The sequence below is a fragment of the Aotus nancymaae genome, unplaced genomic scaffold (assembly GCF_030222135.1).
Source record: "Aotus nancymaae isolate 86718 unplaced genomic scaffold, 86718_ANA_hifiasm-v0.15.2.pri h1tg000059l, whole genome shotgun sequence".
NCBI classification, from domain to species: Eukaryota; Metazoa; Chordata; class Mammalia; order Primates; family Aotidae; genus Aotus; species Aotus nancymaae.
This window is the reverse complement of record NW_026988473.1, coordinates 76,016,373-76,036,802: the sequence shown is the minus strand read 5'-3', so window position 1 is coordinate 76,036,802 and position 20,430 is coordinate 76,016,373. Positions and strand designations below refer to the sequence as shown.

General features: G+C 39.2%; 1 protein-coding gene and 1 pseudogene across 2 annotated transcripts in view; one reads left to right on the top strand and one right to left on the bottom strand.

Annotated features, from left to right (window-relative positions):
• FAT3 (FAT atypical cadherin 3) overlaps positions 1–20,430 on the bottom strand; it is a 532,147-nt gene that overhangs the window by 162,567 nt on the left and 349,150 nt on the right. The gene's annotated exons all lie outside the window — the stretch shown is intronic.
• Positions 8,738–8,827, top strand: LOC135270346 (small nucleolar RNA U13; annotated as a pseudogene).

Genomic DNA, 20,430 nt, shown 5'->3' with positions numbered 1-20,430 from the left:
AACTGTCTCAATGTGAACAATAAAAAATCAGTAGCTCTATTTGTTTCTGGTAGCTTTTTTGAAATAAGCAGGGAGCCCGATTCTGTGAGACTGATTCCAAGGACAGCAGGGAGGATGAATGAGCCTTCTTGCTAACACTGTCACTCAACGGAACAATTCTTGACACTGTATGGCTCCTGGGCTCCTGTTACATGAGTAACACATTTTCTGAACTAAAACAATGTTCATTCTTCCCAAATTACAGTAATTAATTCCACTGAATTAAAAAAAAAAACTAACTCAAACACATGGAAAATTCTGACTGCTTATTTTTAGTAATTCTATGTAAAAATTAAACAAGCTTGATTATTAACTAATGGCTATGCCATCAATTTTTGTAATCCACATGACTTTATTGTGTGTTTCTTTATGAATAAACATACACACACACTATGTCTCTCACGTACACATACATACACAGTGATGTATATACAGACACACACCTTTTGACTGTGGTTTAGGAAGACACTCTGGGCGAGATTTTAAACCTGTCTTTGAATTGCTGCAGATAAGGATTAGGATCCAATTACTTGCATCTGACAACACCACATTATAATAGAACAAAATTCTCTTTGCTATTCCTTAGACCTTAAGTACCATGGCTACCCACAGAGTCCCTGATCATAAGGAAAGGACCCCAGATGAATGGAAATGAGAGACAAAAATCAAGAGTTGGTATATCCTCCGTTACACAGTGCAATCAGCAGACCAAGCAGATTACTTGAAATTCCAATTTCCTCCCTCTCTGCTGAGAGTATACTTCATCTTCTGCTTTTCCAAACATTTTGAATTGTGACTGAGGATTTTGTAAGATACTACTATTTCGGTCTTCTGAAATTTGCAATTAAATACACTCTAAATAGATGTCACCTTGCCACCTTTTTGGAAAGGTATAAGAGAATAAAAATTAGCTATCACAGGAAAATAATTCATAGTTAAGGCTATTCTTCTCTCTTAACCACATTCTGTTGTCTCTTCATGGGAACAAATGTCTATATCAGAGTCTGGTTCCAGCTTTCTAAAGACATCAGTGAGATCTCTTTTTACACATATAAAAGGAAAAAAATAAAAGACCCCCCTAGAAGTGACTAAAATTGCATCTGAGAGATCTTTTAAATAAATGAATCAAATTCTCACTTTATTGCCCAGATACGAGGAATCTTTCATTTTCAAAAGAGTATAGGTGTTGTATTTATGACTTTCTTCCTAAAGATGAAATTTCTACAGTATCAGTAGCTGATGAGGCCTGATAACTTTCTGGAGAAACTGAAAGGACAATGCTGATGGCCTGGGGTTCACAGAGAAGGTATAGATCCATTACAACTAATTTATTTTCCTAGCAGTTTTCTATGTGTCTGATCAGACACCTCAGGAGTCAATTGCCATGACTTATTTTTCATTACTTAACAATTCTGTCCCCAAATGCCATTCTTCTACTCAATTTCACTCTTTTGCAGTGTAATTGGGTCTTACTAGATCAATGGGAATCATTTTCATGGTTATCTGAACATGGTTTGTGGTCTGGGGTGAAGAATTATGGCTTGCTCTGCAAGGGCGCACATTTAGGCTTGGTGAGCATCTTGATTCTTATCATTTCCCAAAGCTGGAGGGCTGTGGCCTACCTCAACTTGAACCCTCTGCTGGTGACTCTCACATGGCAGCTCCAGATATAAAATGCCTGTGTCAGCACCACAGTTTGGTTGCCAGTAATGAGACTTCTCTAGGATCTGGAAGAGTAACTCAACTCCCAAGTGGGAACTGTGCAGAAACTCAAGAAGGATCAGGCAATGCCTTCAAGGAGCTGTCTTCACAACAGTAGAGAGTTAAGAGAAAAACATTGCTTCTGGATCAGACAGGTTTGCCATGAGAAGCCTGGTTTTTCCACTACTTCTGGGCTGTACAACCTTCGCTAAATTTAGATTATGTCTCAATGTCCATATTTGTTACATGGGAATAGCAATATCTACCTCACAGACATTTTACTAGAATTTAATGAAATAACATGTTAATTATTCTACAAACATTTATAGAGAACCCACTACTTTCCAGATACTAGGTTAAGCACTCGAGGTTCAGCACTGAGGATACAAACATAAATTACTCCACCCCATCTTCCAGGGGCTTTGAATATAGTATGTAATAGTCCAACACAGTGCTTTGCATATAGCCAATGTAGGTTTTAAATGTAGGTTTATGGTTTTACTAAATAATTGTAAATTAATTTTTCTTTAAAATTGTTAACACATTCATAGAAATAGAGCACTAACTGCTATCATTAATTTCTACCTATCTATCTATGCTCATCCATCCATTCTTCTAGTCATTCACTTGTGAATAGTTCGTGTCCATCAGGTTAACGCATTTACAGCTGGAATGAACAAAAAATTTAGTATTCAGTAGACCTCTGGAATGGCTGAAGATTTGAGAGCAAAAGCTGTATAGGTAATGATTTTTATGATACTAGTCTCATGGAACGGTCTTAATGCAAATGACTTTGTCCGAAGACAGTGAGAACCTCTTCCAGGAAAGACCCTTATGTGAACTGCCATGATTATTCTCTGAGAACTCCAATTCAGCATTGCAATCATGAAAATGGCTATGATTAGCCCCCTAGTGACCTGAGAGTATTAATGCCACTTCCCAAAGTGTCAAGCAAACAATGAAGAAGAGCATGGTGCTGGAAAAATCAGGCTTGTCATTCAGCACAAGGAGGTTTCAGATATGCATGCCCTGAGTCAGACATGACATGCTCAAACTCCACTGCGAGTTCCTGCAGGGAGGTGTTGTAGAATACTCCTGGCCTGTTTATTATCACATTTAATTAGCCACCAAGTTCTGTTAATTCTACCACCTAGATGTATCTGAAATCTACCTTCTCTTCTCCATCCCCTACCTTAGTTCAGAGCCCCATTCGTTCTTACCTAGACCTGAGCTATAGCCTCCTGACTGGTCTCCTTTTATTTGCTCTTGCTCTATCCATAAGCCATGCTCTTTTTGCAGGCTCAGGGATCATTTTGTAAAGAAAATATGATTATTTGTTTGCCAACATTTTCAGCATGATCTCTTAGCAAACATGCATGCTGTGCCTACTCTTCCTGTCTTTGTGGTTTTGTTAAACACACCTTGCTCCTTCTCTCTGGAATAGATACATTGTTCCTATTTCTTCCTGACTACCTGGCAAATGTCTACTTTTGTTTTTCTTCATTTTTCAGTACTTACAATGTTCCAAGAAATAAGAACATTGCTTTTTAAAAAAGTTAATTGGCTTTATTTTCTAGTGCCTTATTATTACGATAACCAACTGAAATGATCTCATTTAACTTTCAGAGTAAATGTTACTTAGACTTTAGGGTTCAGTTAAAATGCCATTATATTGCAATTTTAAAAAATCCTACTGCCCTGGACAAGGTCAGCCTCTGCTTCTTCTAGTGCTTAACAGCCTTTGGCATAGACTTTTATGTAATCCCTGCTCTACATTCCTTGTGCTTGTTTGCTGGACTTGTGACAAAAAGAACTTGCTGTATCCTTAGTACCTAAGCCAGTGCTGGATACATATTAGGTACTCAAGCATGTGGTATCCCACTGACACAGGTGATACAAACAGAACCACAGCTTGCTTCTCTCTTCCTTCCAGAGATAATCCTTTTTCCAGAAGAAGCGGGTAGACTTCCATAGGCAGGGTCTGGTTATTAAGAACTCTTACCATAATTAAACCAGTAACGTACTCCCCCGTATTAAAACATCAGATACTCAGACAGTGCTTTGGAGACTTGAAAACTTCGTGTAACTTCCAAAGGTACCAATTTATCACAAAAGAATTAATGGGGATCCAGATCTTCCTGGCATATTAGGTAGTAGCACATATTAAACAGATGCTTTGCAGCAAAGGAAAGTATACTTAGAAGCACTGCTCTGTTCATCGATTATCCAACTAAATCTCCTAATTAACATTAGAAAACCTTTCAAAAATAGATATGAAGAATATCAAGAAGCATGTATACACCCCTACACAATCATCTCTATTATGAGGATTCCCAAATCTGTACCTACAGCTTCAGTCTCCTGCACAAGCTTTCACCCCACATATCCAATGTCTTAATGGGAAGTTTCACTTTTTTGGCTCCCTTGCATCTAAAACATAACATGCCAAACTCAACTCATAGCTTCTCTCTCAAACCACAAAACATAACATGCCAAACTCAACTCAAACCTTCTCTCTCAAATCTGCCTTTCAACCTAGGGACCACCATACTTTTATTTACTTAAGCTTATAGAGCTGTGGGCTCCACCCTCTCTGTCTCATACTGATGGTTCTTCTCAGAATACTGTTGTCCATCTCTTTATGTACGTTTCAATTGCTCTCTCCTAGACCTGGACCCTACAGTTTGCTAACAAAGTCACAATCTCATATCTGGTATTCAAGCCTTAAGTCTATTCCTCATCTAGGACATTATACACATGTTGCTAAAACAATCTATCATTTTATAGATAAGAGACCACTAAGACTACCAAATTCCATCACAGCCTTGCTTCATATTACCTATTGAAATTGATTTCCTAAACTTTCATGTGCAAGTCTTCTGCTAGTAACACCAGAATGTGCCCAGTTCACTTGAGTCTTCCCCCAAATCTTCCAGAATGCAGAATTGGTTTATTTACATATTAAGTGGTTACTGAGCCTGTTTCATCTGGTGGCTCCCAGTTGCTCTCTAACAAGGCACATGTAGCCTGCTGACATCCAGCCTTGTGCCTCAGTCTTTACTACCCTTGTGTCCCACTGTCCCTGTCCCCCCTATTCCACACCTTTCCTCCTCTCTAGGCTCTAGTCAGCTACTTACCCCTCAGCAAGCCGGCTGTTCTTATGCCTGGAACACTCTGCGCAGTGAATTGTCTTCCTGGGTCTAACTTCCAATCTTCTTTAACATCTAACTCAGTGGTTATCCCTCAGGGAAGCGGTCTTTCAGCATCTTTCCACCCTCCAAGTCAAGCACACCTGCTCTGTGATCTCTCCCAAAGCACTTACCAAACTGTCCCTTAGAAGACAGGGGTGGAGGGTCATTTGTATTTGTATCCCCAATGCTTAACCTCTAGTGCTTAACCTAGTATCTGGAAAGTAGTGGGTTCTCTATAAATGTTTGTTGAATAATTAATATGTTATTTCATTTAATTCTAGTAAAATCTCTGTGAGGTAGATGTTGCCATTCCAATGTAACAAATATGGATATTGAGACATAATTTACATTTACCCAAGGTTGTACAGCTCAGAAGCAGTGGAAAAACCAGGATTCTCGTGGCAAACCATCTGATCCAGAAGCAATGTTTTTCTCTTACTCTCTTCTGTTGTGAAGATGACTTGTTACAAAGAGGTTTGTTTACTGTCAGTTTTTTTTTTTAATTGCATTTTAGGTTTTAGGGTACATGTGAAAAACATGCAAGATTGTTGCATAGGTGCACACGTGGCAGTGTGATTTGCTGCCTTCCTCCCCTTCACCTATATGTGGCATTTCTCCCCATGCTATCTCTCCCCAACTCCCCACTCCCCGCTGTCCCCCCTCCTTTCCCCCAACAGACCCCAGTGTGTAGTGTTCCCCTCCCTGTGTCCATGTGTTCCCATTGTTCAACACCTGTCTATAAGTGAGAACATGCGATGTTTAATTTTGTGTTCTTGTGTCAGTTTGCTAAGAATGATGGTTTCCAGGTTCATCCATGTCCCTACAAAGGACGCGAACTCATCGTATTTGATGGCTGCATAATATTCCATGGTGTATATGTGCCACATTTTTCCTGTCCAGTCTATCATCGATGGGCATTTGGGTTGGTTGCAGGTCTTTGCTATTGTAAACTGTGCTGCAATGAACATTCGTGTGCATGTGTCCTTATAGTAGAACGATTTATAATCCTTTGGATATATACCCAGTAATGGGATTGTTGGGTCAAATGGAATTTCTATTCAGTTTTTTTAACTTATTAAACCATAAGTACATTGAGAGTATAAGCAACATTTTATTCATCTTTGTGCCCCTAGCCACAGAGCAGGCACTCAAAATATGCTTACTGGATTAATGAGTAGGTGAGTGAGTGAGTAATGGATGAAAAACTGCCTGTTCAAATCTCATCCTACTTCCAGGGGCATTGATTGTTATTTCACTTCTATCAGCTTCTATGTCTCAAATTTTATTTAGATCTTTCTATAAATAGATCCTAATAGCATTCAGCCACTCTCTGTATCAGAATTAAATTATACATTGTTTTTAGTCTTGTTTGCCTCCTTGCTCCTTAAGCTTTTTGACAATGCTACCAGTACCTAGCATAAGAAACAATTAGTAAATTGATATGAGTAAATTGGTAAAGTAAATGAGCAAAAAAATATATCCCGATGGCAAAAATAAAACCAGTAGAAAAAGTAAAACGCAAGTTAGAAGACAGAGTAAACCTGAGGAAGGTGACAGGAAACTATAGGCAATTGGAATTTATGGTCTATAACTGAACATGAAACTCTGAACAATTAAAGTCATTCATTCAACAAACATTTATTAAGCAATTTTTATGTGTTCCCATTATGCTTGGTGCTGGCATTATGGCACAATATAATTTATTGAGGAGACCAAAGCACCTCCTTTAAATTACTAAAAAAAAAAAAAACTGTTGTCTTAACAAAGAGAGGATACAGATGAAGCCACAATCAACTGCAATTGTGCCCTTGGGGGGTCTTCTCACTGCCTTAAGGGCTTTTTTCCTCAAAAGAATGAATCTAAGGCCTCACAGAAATCATTCAGCCACCAGAGAGTAAGACACTATCACTATCCTAGACTTGAGATGATACGAAATCTATTTGCTATGCATAGGTCACCAAGGAAAACTGAGGATGGAACCTGGTTACCTGAATGATGCTGCCACTCCTCGTTTAAGTGCATATTTTATAAAGTCTGTATCTCTGTGGTCTTCAGGGGGAGCCGAACATCTATAAGATGGAATTGAAAGATGGATGCTGTTGATCTAGGCCAGAGTTTCTCAACAAGGGCAGTATTGAACATTTAGGGTCACACAGTTTTGGTTGTGGGAGCTGTCCTGTGCACTGTAGGATGGCTGACAGCATACTTGCCTCTACCGACTAGGTACCTGCTCTCTGCTATTCTGACAACCAAACACTGTCTCCAGACATTTCCAAATGTCCCCTGGGGGTAAAACTGGCACCCGTAATGAACAAATGATTTATTCAAGGCTTCAAAAATATTGCAGGTTTGAGAGCAACTGGAAAGTAAAACAGCAATGAATTTCCTTATATACATTCCCATATTCGATGGCAAAATGCCGAGTTTTAGAAAGAGGATAAAGTGTTGGACTGAAGGACATTCTAATGGCACCGTAAATATTGTAAAAGACTTTGCTTCAACTAATGCAAGTTGGTAGGTGAGGGGTTGGGTGATAGGGAAGACAACTCAAAATCATTCATAATCAAGGGTCAGCTCTCATGGAAAGGACCTGTTCTGCTCATTTTAAAGAAGCTGCTTTAGTTCTTAGGCATAAGAAGACCTATGATAAAGGCAGGAGGATAAAAAAATATTTTTTAAAACTACATAATTAAAAAGAGTCTTATTTGAGATGTGAATGGAACATTCTCGAGACATAAATGGGCATTTCTCAGAAATTACTAGAAATAACAGATTGTGGAACTAAGTAGAATTTTGACACATGTTAAAAATACATTAATAAACAAGTTCAAAAATTTCTAGGAATCCCACATGGAGACTAGGGTTGGATGAGCAAAATTTTCTTCTTGCACAAATTCAAAAGCAGGCAAACATACATTTTATAACCAGTATCATCAACTTCACAGTAACTTAAATTCTGTATAAACCACCAGACTTGGAGTCAAGACAAAAAAAACTATGGTTCTGTTCCTTTCCTTGCTCCATTGGCCTGGGATTGGATCCCTCTAAAGCTCGCATCCTCACCTTCCAAATGGACAAATACTGTCAACCTCATGGAGCTGCAAATGTGATAATGTAATGCACATAAAAGTAATTGCAAACTCTAAAGCTCAGAGTTTACATATCAAAATTTTGATACGTTAAATTTTTTTTGAGACAGGATCTCACTCTGTCACCCAGACTGAATGAAGTATAGTGATGTGATCATGGCTCACTGCAGCCTTGAATTCCTGGGTTTAAGGGATCCTGCCCCATCAGCCTTCTGAGTAGCGAGGACTACAGGCGTGAGCCACTATGACTGGCTACTTTTAAAAACTTTTTTGTAGAGATGGGGGTCACACTATGTTGCCGAGGGCAGTCTCAAGCTCTTGGACTAAAGTGATACTCCCACCCCGGCCTCCCAAAGTGCTGGGATTACAGACGTATTCTACCTGGCCCAAATACATTAACTTTAACCAATTTTTATATATGTTATATATGTTTAATGTAGGAAAATCATGAAAACAGGAAAATAAAATATTTTTAAAAATCACTCATGATTGCATTACTCAGAGATAACCACTAGACTCTCATAGATCCTGAGCACGGAATTTACTAAAAATTCTAGAGTAGTCTAGTAGTCTTAAGAGTATTCAGATTAAATGGATATCTAAAAATGGTTTTTAAATTAAATTTTAACTTAATTTTTAAAGTAGTATGACCACCTGATCTTTCCATTCACTACCATTATCATCTTACTGTTTTTTGTTTTATAGTTTCGGTCTGAGATCCTTTTGTAGTTCCTAAGTGTGATAACTGGGTTTTCACATACATGAGAGATTGTCTCCCTCAAATCTTATTACCCAATTGATGTGAAATAATAATAATAAAATTTCAGCCCGTTTTCTTGCACGTAGCCATACTAATAGTAACAATGACATTTATCGAGCGCTCTGCATTTGTCAGTCAGTCCGTTTGCAACCACACAACTGAGAAAGCAGTACTGGCACCTTGTCCTCTACCACAAGGATCAAGTGCACCAGTAGCAGAGTCAGGGGAAAAAACAACTTGATATGTGGAAACAAACAAATAGAACAGAACACTCTGCCTTCAGGATAAGCAAAGTTTTGGAACCCTTTCTGTGGATTGTGATTCTCAACAGAAACAATGTAACCCCTGTGTAGTGAGCTGAATGATGGCCCCAAAGATATCAAATCCTAATCTCTGGAACCTGTAAATGTCACCCAATTTGAAAAAAGGGGCTTTGCAAATGCAATTAAATTAAGAATCTTGAGATGAGGAGATCATCCTGAATTAACCTGGTGGGCCATAGATGACATCACTAATGTCCTTGTAGAAGAGACACAGGGAGATGAGGTTACACTCGGAAGAGGAAGAAACAGAGATTAGAGGGATGTGGCCACAAGTCAGGGATGCTGCCAGCCACCTGAACCTGGAAGAAGCAAGGATTCTTTCCCCAGAGCCTCTGGAGGGAGCCTGGCCCTGCTGGCACCTTCATTTCAGCCCAGTGAAGCACTAAGCACTAAGTGTCCTTGGAACTATTGACTGGTTTTCTTTAAACATAGCTATTTACGTAACATTTAGATACATCTTTTTTTTTTTTTTTTTTTTTTTTTGAGACAGAGTTTCGCTCTTGTTACCCAGGCTGGAGTGCAATGGTGCGATCTCGGCTCACTGCAACCTCCGCCTCCTGGGTTCAGGCAATTCTCCTGCCTCAGCCTCCTGAGTGGCTGGGATTACAGGCACGCGCCACCATGCCCAGCTAATTTTTTGTATTTTTAGTAGAGATGGGGTTTCACCATGTTGACCAGGATGGTCTCGATCTCTTGACCTCGTGATCCACCCGCCTCGGCCTCCCAAAGTGCTGGGATATTTAGATACATCTTAATCACATGGCCCACATAGTTTCCTCTCTTGTCTTTCATTTAACTTTTTTAAACAAAGGCACACTGCCTGTGAGGTAGCCCTGCTCCACAAGGAGCAGTTAAAAACAACAACAACAAAAAAACAGAAAACAAATTCAAACTATTTAGAACTCCTCTTAATAATATGGATAATTCATTTTCTAGTATTAGTTAAGGTAAAACATTGATGATTTCAAAAACAGTCTCTGAGAATCTATAGATACCTCATGAAGGTGGTATCCGGGATGAGAAGCTCTAGACCACCACAGCAATGTAAAACCACTCCCTGAGGGGAACATCACACAAGGGGGCCTGTTGGGGGGTGGGGGAGCTAGGGGAGGGATAGCAGGCGGTGGGGGGATTGGGGAGGGATAACATTAGGAGAATACCTAATATAGGTGATGGGGAATGGATGCAGCAAACCACTATGGCATGTGTATACCTATGTAACAATCCTGCACGATCTGCACATGTACCCCAGAACTTAAAGTATATATACATGTGTGTGTATATATATATAACCACTCTCTGGGAGGTGTCAGAGACCCAGTTGTTCAGTACACCTGTGCAGAGATATGGGAGTGCCACCACTGGCCAGCATGCTCTCTCAAAGGGTGGAGAACCCTGAGAAGAATAGCCGGCAACAGAGAAGTGCAAGAATAAAAAGAAGCCAAGGAAAAGGAACTGGGGAGGCCAGCCTCACTGGCAGCATGGCGAATGGCAACAGGGGCTGCAAGCTGCAGGTGGGAGAAGACTGGAGCCTGCAGGTAAGCTGTCAGAGAGAAGCACATGGGAACCGCAGGATGTCACTTTAAAGACAAAGATTATCTCTAAGGCGTGTGAGGAAAACATAAAGGACCCTGCACTAGATGAACACTGGAGACATTAAAGAATGCCAGCCACTGCTCCTTAGACAGTGCGTGCTGCCGATGGTCCGTGTCAGTTCCGCAGCCCAACCATGCCACCCACACCTGACTGATGATGCTTGGCACTGGTCCTCCTGTCTGTTTCGGCAGGCAAGACTCTATTTTCTATTTTAGAAAATATTTAATAGAAACTAATGAAAAATAAAACGTTCTCTACCAGGTCTTCCTCTCACTCTCATGTCATACCATGTTTTTTTTCAAAGCATTTATTACAGATTTATTACAGTTCTAGCTAAATTATTATTTATGTCACTTTTACTTAATGTCTGTCTTCCTTGACAGGCTGTATCTCCCATGAGTTCACAGGCAATGTCTGTCTCAATCACCATGTATACTCAGTCTCCTAACCAGTGACTTTTGGTACTTGATATATTTCTAAAAATACATTTTTGATTATCCACTTTGCTTTCTGAGGGCACCAGGTATCAGAAAGAAGCCAAATTGCTAAGAATCAATATGCTGAAATAAACAATATATAAAACAACCAGTTTGCCAGAAGCCAATTTGCCAAAAATCAATGTGTTAAATTTACCAAAACATTGTTTTCTTGTAGCTGTTAATGAAGTTAATAGAAATTCATAGTAGATTGAGTAGTTTTAAAAGCTTTTGAATATTTTAGGGAAGCTTTAGATGATAATTTTTTCATTTTGTCATAAGAGCACTATTTCAGTAAATGTTCATTTTATTGAGATTTACGAATTCTAGGGAGATTGAGACTACTGCTGAATAGACATAACATTAAGGTAAATGTGATGGTGTCCTCCTCTCCTGAGTGATCCCAACCTTATTTCCTTTCCACTGCTTTGGACAGTTTCTGCTTTTTATGTTGACTATGTCGGTCCACTGCTACTGAGTTGGCAAATCCCACTTATTACATGTCCTAGATACTAGATAATAACAAATTAGCTTAGCATTTAAAATAGGATGATTTTGGCCATTTCAGATTTCTTTAGCTGTTTTCAAGGTAATTTTCTATTATTTTTGAGCTTAACCATTCTTTAACTTTGAACCAGAGTGACTTAGCCATAATCCGGTGCTTCTGGCAACGAGTTAAATTTTATCACATCACGTGAAGGGGTTGTTTCAGGCATCTGAGTATCTTTCCATCCTCTGAATGTCATTTAAAATATTTTGAATTTTAGGCATTTTTTATTTTACTAACTGATCAAAGAGCATATCAGCTTAAAATTTGTATTTCTAAAACTTAGTAGCCACAATTTCACTATTTCGCATCGATATGGTTATTCTGTGTCTTTCCTCAGCAAATTCATATCTATGATGAATATATGAGATACCTGAAATTGCAATTGTTGACTATAAATATGCTTTTCTGTTTAAACATATGATAAAACAATTAAACCACTTATGCCCATATTTTTCAAGAAATTGACTATTCCTTGAAATGCTTCTATAAATATAAAGAAGGAAAATTCTGCAGAACTTTCTAGAAATTGTCATAGTTATTAAAACAATTCCATCCTATAGTTGATCTTTTAGTAAAGTCTTTTAATTTTATATTTTTATGGTATATAATAGATGTCCTTGTTTTCAGGGGACATGTCCTAATTTAATATATTATTTGTAAGGATTGAATCAGTGTAATTGGAATAACCATCACCTTAAATAATTATTTTTTCCTTAGTAAATGTGATGAAGCGACTTAGACGTTTAGAAAGCAACATTATTTTAGTAATCGATTAAACATGCTTTTAATTTATAAATTTTAAAAAATTTAAATAAATAAACTGTCTACTTGTAGATGGACAATGGAGACGTGGAAAGTCTCTGCAGTATGGTACCCTGACAAGGCTTTTACAATTATTTCACTCTTGGCTCAATAGAAAAGGAGTCTCTATATAAAGAGGATTATAGCAGAGAAAGGGACGTCTAATTCAAAGGAAAATAGAACTGCACTTTACCAGTTGATGTGAGTATGCTTCTAAGAAGCTTGCCTAGGACTTTTATAAATCTCAACTGTATCTGAAGCAACAGCTTATAGAGAGCAAATGGTAATTTAAGGTGTCTTTTAAGATGCTAGACTTCCACATCCATAGAATCAGTTAAAAAAAAAAAACAGACTTCCTAAGTAACAAGATCCTTTTTTTCCTCATATTAGGTAATTGAAAGTGCGCATTTAATTGACACCACCATGCTGGGAGCTGTGTTTATAGAAAGCAGATGCCTAGGGATAGGAAAAGTCACGCTGAACGCTACACTTTGATTAGGTAGTTGGGAGATGGATTTTTCTGTCTGAGACCTAAGCTTGAACTTGAAGGAGATTTTCACAGTTGAACTGTCACAATTTTTAATGGCTGTGGGCAAAAGTCTTAGGTTCTGATGTGATTCGTGTCAGTATCAGTGGAGCTGGGAGTGCTTTTCCTGGCTGGCCCTCAGCATTCAGTCCCCCATATTTAAGAAGGGGCCCATTTCTTAGGAACAACTGGCAGTGGGATAATGATCTCACAGTTTTACCAAGTTTGTGAGATCATAGTTGGTGATTTCGGTGATTTCTCATTACCCGGTGCTGATTTTCCTTTTGGTTGATGGCTTAACAGACATGGTAAATTTTATAAATTTCTTTTCTAATATTAGTCAATTGGATTTAGGGTTTTTTTTTTTTTTTCCCCCGTTCTTGTCTTGGGTGTTTCTCGTTGTATTCAGGCGAATGTTTTGGTTTACTCCTGAAGTTTTCCTATTGCTGTGAGAGAAGATATAGCTGCCAAATGACCAGAATTAAAATAGATATCTTAATATAGTTGCTTCTCAATTACTCAATGTGAACTAACTACATCACTGTAATTTTACTCCCATTTTGTGGTCTCCTCCTCCTCTGGCTTTGGACCCATTTAAAGGTGTGTACTTGAGGAAAACAAAACAATCTTTATGCTAGGTAAATCTCTGGCAAAAGTTTGAGGGAAAATTCAAACAGTTTTAGCAAGAGCTGTGTTACTCCTGCCCACTTCTAGTAGGGGTAATTAATTCAACATCTAATACACATGAATACCGTGACTGTATTTAACATACTCAAATTATCTTCATCATGAGACTTACTTTACTTAAATGGAAGGGATAAACTGGATAGCACCAAAGCAAATTTAGCTAGATTATTGCAGTGTTGAAGTGACTTGGAGGTCTAGAAAGCAGCATTATTTTAGTAATTGATTGACTATGAAATTGACTCTAAAAATGTCCATCAAATATTGCAGCTCCTTTTATCAATAGGTGAATTCTATTTCCCTATCCTCTGAATCTGGGGTGGCTTAGTAACTTGCTTTGACCAGTAAAATACAGTCTAAGTGACACAGTGCAAGTCCACAACCCGAACCTCAAGAAGCTTTGTAGTTTCTGCACTTACTGTACTTGGAAACCTGAAACAATTACATGGCCAACCTAAAGGATGAGGGGCCATATGGAGGAGAACCAAGTGCCTCAGAAGATAGCCTGCCAACTGCCAGACATGTGAGTGAGTCTATTCTAGATCATCAATAAGCCCTCTCACCAGTTCACCATAATTTCTTGAAAAATCCCTGCAGAGATCAGCTGAGTCAGTTTAGAGAAGAAGAACAACCCTTCAGCAACCCACCCGCAACATTGTGCGCTAAATAAAATGGTGTTGTTTTAAGCCACTGTGTTTTCTTAAACGGCAATAGTAAGTAATACAGTTGTGTTTTGTATTTTATACCTTTGAATCTCCAAGAGCAACCTCTATCATAATGGAACTCAGTAAATATCTGATGATTGGTGATATGGTTTGGCTGTGTCCCCACTCCAATCTCATCTTGAATTCCCACGTAGTATGTGAGGGACCCGGTGGGAGGTACTTGAATCAAGCGGGCAGGTCTTTCCCAAGCTGTTCTCGTGGTAGTGAATAAATCTCACAGGATCTGATGATTTTAAAAAGGGGAGTTTCCTTGTGCAAGCTCTATTCTCTTGTCTGTCACCATGTAAGACGTGCCTTTCACCTTCTGCTATGACAGTGAGGCGTCCCCAGCCACGTGGAACTGTAAGTCCAATAAACCTCTTTCTTTTGTAATTGCCCAGTTTCTAGCATGTCTTTATCAGCAGTATGAAAATGGACTAATACAGTAAATTGGTACAGAGATTGCAGCCCTGCTGAAAAGATACGTGAAAATGTGGAAGTGACTTTGGAACTGGGTAACAGGCAGAAGTTGAAACAGTTTGGAGGTCTCAGAAGAAGACAGGAAAATGTGGGAAAGTTTGTAACCTCCTAGAGACTTGTTGAATGGCTTTGACTAAAATGCTGATAATGATATGGACAATGAAATCAAGGCTGAGGTGGTCTCAGAGGGAGATGAGAAACTTGTTGGGAACTGGAGCAAAGTTGATTCTTGTTATATTTTAGCAAAGACTCTGGTGGCATTTTGCCCCTGCCCTAGAGATTTGTGGAGCTTTGAACTTGAAAGAGATGATTTAGGATATCTGGTGGAAGAAATTACTAAGCAGCAAAGCATTCAAGAGGTGACTTGGGTGCTGTTAAAAGGCACACAGTTTTTTTTTTTTTTTTTGAGACAGAGTCTTGCTAGAGTGCAGTGGTGTAATCTCAACTCACTGCAACCTTTGCCTGCCAGGTTCAAGCAATTCAAGCCTCCCAAGTAGCTAGGGCTATAGGCACATGCCACCAAGTCCAGCTAATCTTTTGTATTTTTAGTAGAGATGGGGTTTCACCATGCTGGCCAGGCTGGTCTCGAACTCCTAACCTTGTAATCTGCCTGCCTTAGCCTCCCAAAGTGTTGGGATTACAGGCATGAGCCACCACACCTGGCCCCAGGTATTCAGTTTTATAAGGGAAACAGCATAAAAGTTTGGAAAATTTGCAGCCTGACAATGCAATAGAAAAGAAAATTACATTTTCTGAGGAGAAATTCAAGCTGGCTGTGGAAATTTGCATAAGTAACGAGGAGCTGAATGTTAATCTCCAAGGTAATGGGGAAAATGTCTCCAGGGTATGTCAGAGGTCTTCAAGGCAGCCCCTCCCATCACAGGCCCAGAGATCTAGAAGGAAAAGACGGTTTTGTAGGCCAGGCCCAGGGTCCCCATGCTGTGTGCAGCCTAGGGACTTGACTTGGTGTCCTGCATCCCAGCTGCTCCAGCCTTGGCTGAAAGCTCCAACATAGAGCTCAGGCCATGGCTTCAAAGGGTTCAAGCTCCAAGTCTTAGCAGCTTCCATCTGGTACTGAACCTATGAGTGCACAGAAGTCAATAATTGAGGTTTGGGAACATCCACCTAGATTTCAGAAGATGTATAGAAATGCCTGGATGTCCAAGCAGAAGTTTGCTGCATGTGGGGTCTCACGGAAAACCTCTGTTAGGGCAGTGCAGAAGGGAAATGTGGGGTCGGAGCCCCCATACAGAGTCCCCACTGGGGCACCACCTAGTGGAGCTATGAGAAGAGGGCCACTGTTCTGGTAGAGCCACTGGCAGCTCTCAGTGTCACCTGGAAAAGCTGCAGACACTCAATGCCAAGCCATGAAAGCAGCTTGGAGAGAGGCTGTATACTGCAAAGCCACAGAGGCAGAGCTGCCCAGGGCCATGGGAGCCCACCTCTTAGATCAGGGTGACCTGGATGTGAGACATGGAGTCAAGGAAGATCATTCTGGAGCTTTAAGATTTGACTGCCCTGCTAGATTCTGGACTTGCATGGGACTTATAGCCCCTCTGTTTTGTTCAATTTCTCCCATTTGGAATGGCTGTTTTACCCGATGCTTATACCCTCATTGTATCTAGAAAGTAACCAGCTTGTTTTTGACTTTACAGGCTCATAGGCTGAAGGGACTTGCCTTGTCTCAGACGAGACCTTGGACTGTGGACTTTTGAGTTAATGCTGAAATGAGTTAAGAAATAGGGGACTGTTGGGAATGCATGACTGGTTTTTAAATGTGAGGACATGAGATTTGGGAGGAGCCAGGGGTAAAATGACACAGTTCGGCTGTGTCCCAACCCAAATCTCATATTGAATTCCCACATGTTGTGGGAGGGACCCAGTGGGAGATACTTGAATCATGGAGGTGGGCTTTTCCCATGGTGTTCTCATGATAGTGAATAAGTCTCATGGGATCTGATGGTTTTAAAAAGGGGAGTTTCCCTGCACAAGCTCTCTTCTCTTGTCTGCTGCAACACAAGATGTGACTTTCACCTTCTTCCATGATTGTGAGCTCCTCCCAGCCACGTGGAACTGTGAGTCCAATAAACCTCTTTTTTTCATAAATTGCCCAGTCTTGGGTATGCCTTTATCAGCAGCATAAAAAGGGACTCATACAGTTGGCATGAGCATCAAGAATATAACATTTATATCTCATAAGATGCAGCCATAGCCACAGACAAGATTTGACTTTTAGAAAAATTCCTTAGGCAGTTGAGGTTTGCGCCTTTAATATAACAATTGCAATTTGTTTCAACTGAGAGTTTATTAAAATCATTGCTGTCTCTATTAAGCGTATGTAAATTAAACCACTATTTCATTCCTTCACCAGGACAGAGCTGTTTTAAAAAATTAGCTTTACTGAGATATAATTTATATACCATAAAGTTCACCTGTTTAATGTGTACAATTAAATTGTTTTTAGTATATTTACAGAGTTGGGCAATCACCATCATAATCAAATTTTAGAATATTTTCTTTCCCCCGCTTTTTTTTTTTTTTTTTAAGACAGAGTCTCACTCTGTCACCAGGCTGGAGTACAGTGGCACAGTCTCTGTTCACTGCAACCTCCACCTCCCAGGTTCAAGCTTTTCACTTCATTTTTTCTATTACTAATAGCTAATAAGGCCCTTTAATCTTTCATTTAATTTTATAATAACCCATTTCTTGCATTATCCTGATTTGTCATATTGCAACATAGGCAGTGTGCTTTGTTACTAAAAACTCATTTTATTGGACACATGGGGTTGGGGGACAACACACACTGGGCACCTGTTGTGGAGGTCGGGGGAGGGAGCGCATCAGGAAGGATATCTGATGATGCTGGGCTTAGTACCTGGGTGATGGGATGATCTGTGCAGTAAACCACCATGGCACATGTTTACCTATGTAACATCCTACACATGTACCTCTGAACTTAAAATAAAAGTTGAAAAACAAACAAACAGAAAAAACTCATGCTATAACACTTGGAATCCTGGACTATCACACAAAAATCCTAAAGGAATAAAAAACACTGAGTTCAAATATTATTTACATTAAGGAACTGTATTTCATGTATTTTGAATTTGAAGCATTGGTATAGTTTAATAACAATTTATTTTTAAAAATAAAACAAGCAAATTTAGATGGCTACATTCAAATTGCTATTAGAAAGGAAGAAGAAGAGTTAAATTCCAGAAGCTGCATTATAAAATCTGGAAAAAAGGATGAGGAAAAGGATAGGTGAAAACAGTTGAAGATACGCGGCACACTTCTAAACGTGTTAGAAAACACTTTTCACCACTCTTCAGTCCAATGTGGGATGCTGTCAAATTAAAAGTCCTTCACCAAATGCTTCACAGTTCACTATGTTAGGACATGTTTTTCAATGAAAGCACATCTCCAACTGTATGGCAAAAATGGCAGGAAAATAGGTTCATTTTTATAGAAAAGAACTATGTAGCTCTCCTTCTGTTTACCCATATATTCCCTAAAGAAAAGTTTAACCAAATTATATTTTTAAAGCATTTTAAATTATAGACTAAAACAATGGTATTAGCAACGACTCCTTGTTTCATTTTCAGTGTATCAAGCTCTAGGTAAAAAAAGAGAATCAATTCCAGAGATTCAAAGATATTAAAGTGCTCGTGAAGATCAATTGGTAATTATTCCACAGCAGTGTTCAAAGCCTCAGGGTTAGGCACCATGTTAAGGAGAAAATATAGATGAAAATCAACCTCTTCTCTACTTATAAAAGATCCTCCAGGATATCTCTGGAAAGTAGATGTATTTCAAATTGTAGGTCCCTATGTCCTATGAGTTTTGGTCATAAATGACATTAATCATACCTCTGCCCCTGTGGTATAGAAAAAAATTCAGAAAGTTTAATGTGACAAACTTCTTGATCCCTTAAAATGTGCTACAGGAGACATAAAGATAAAGAGCACGCGACTTCGGATGGAGCAGCAAGACAGCATTACTTCTTGCTTTTTCCTAAGCACCAGGTTTCCCTTAAACAGGGGAAGGGCCATAGAACATAGTCTTACTTGGATCTTTTCCACTGTGTCTCAGAAGTAAGCATCCATAGATTAATCACTAATACCATATCCACTTCCAAAGAAAGTTTGGAGACTCAGAGGAAAGAATACACACATACGCTCAAACACACACACACACACAGAGTTGGTTCTCCTGTATCCATGGCTTCTGTGTCCAGGATTCAGCCAATCTTGGACAGAAAATACTTGGAAAAGAAAAAAGCATCTGTACTGAACATGTATGTTCAGACCATTCTTTCTTGTCCTTGTTTCCTAAGCAATACAGTATGACAACTTTTTCCATCCTTTTTTCACTGTATTTGGTATTATCAGTAATCTACAGATTACTTAAAGAAACAGGTGGATGTTCATAGGTTATATGCAAATATTACATTTATGTAAGGGACTTGAGCATCCATGGATTTTGGTATCCGAGGGGGTCCTGGAACCAATCCTCCACAGATATTGAGGGACGACTATACATATAAAATTAAAAAAAGGTAAAAAGATAAGAACTGGAAGATAATAATGTGAGAAAATCTAGGGTAAGGGAAACTACTACAGTTTAACGTATCAGTTCCTTCTGTAAGTTGGCTGAACTCCTCATCTCATAGAGGGCGATATGCTTTCCAGCACAGCTCTAAAGTCTCAGATGCCTACTGCATGGTCTGTCCCAGGAAACAGTGACTAAAATAGACAGCCATGCTCTGAGCAGCATTTTTACAAAATATTCAGAGATAGGTGTATACAGCTGTGTAGTACAGCTTCAATAAAATCATGACCTAATACTGTAAAAATATTTCCATGGAAAGTTGGAGAAATCCAATCCAGGTACATAATGTTCTGGCAACTGGACTTGACACAAGGATATAGCTCAACACACAGGAACCAAAGGCTAACATTTCTTACCGATTTCTTTAGAGGTATCAACTGTTAGGAGATGCAGAGAAGGTCATTCAAATTTTAGATTATTAGGAGACTTGCAGTGCAATCATTCTTTAATGAGACTGTAAGCATTAGGATTGTATACAGCAAAACTAATGTTCTCTTGCAGAAATTCATTCATATACATTTACTGAGCACTTAGTATTCACCAAACACTAATCTAGATTTGGTAGAGAATAATGTAGGCTTGGTTTCAGTCATTACTGAGCTTATAATCTGTAGAGGATGGAAAAGGTAGAGAAATAAACAATAAATATTTTAAAATAATTTCAAATGCTACATACTAGGAAGACATTAGTAATAAAGAATATTAACAAGATTGATGCCATTTTTCACTTTGACTGCTGACAGCCTTCCACCCCATCACAATCCCGACCCTGTCTGTTCCACATGTGGGCTAAGAAACCCCAGGTACTCCCTCCTTTGGTGCTAGCAGGAAGTTCATACCATGTGTGAGCCCCAGCTTCAGCACAGGAACCCTTACCCAGTCCTACCTGCAACCAACAT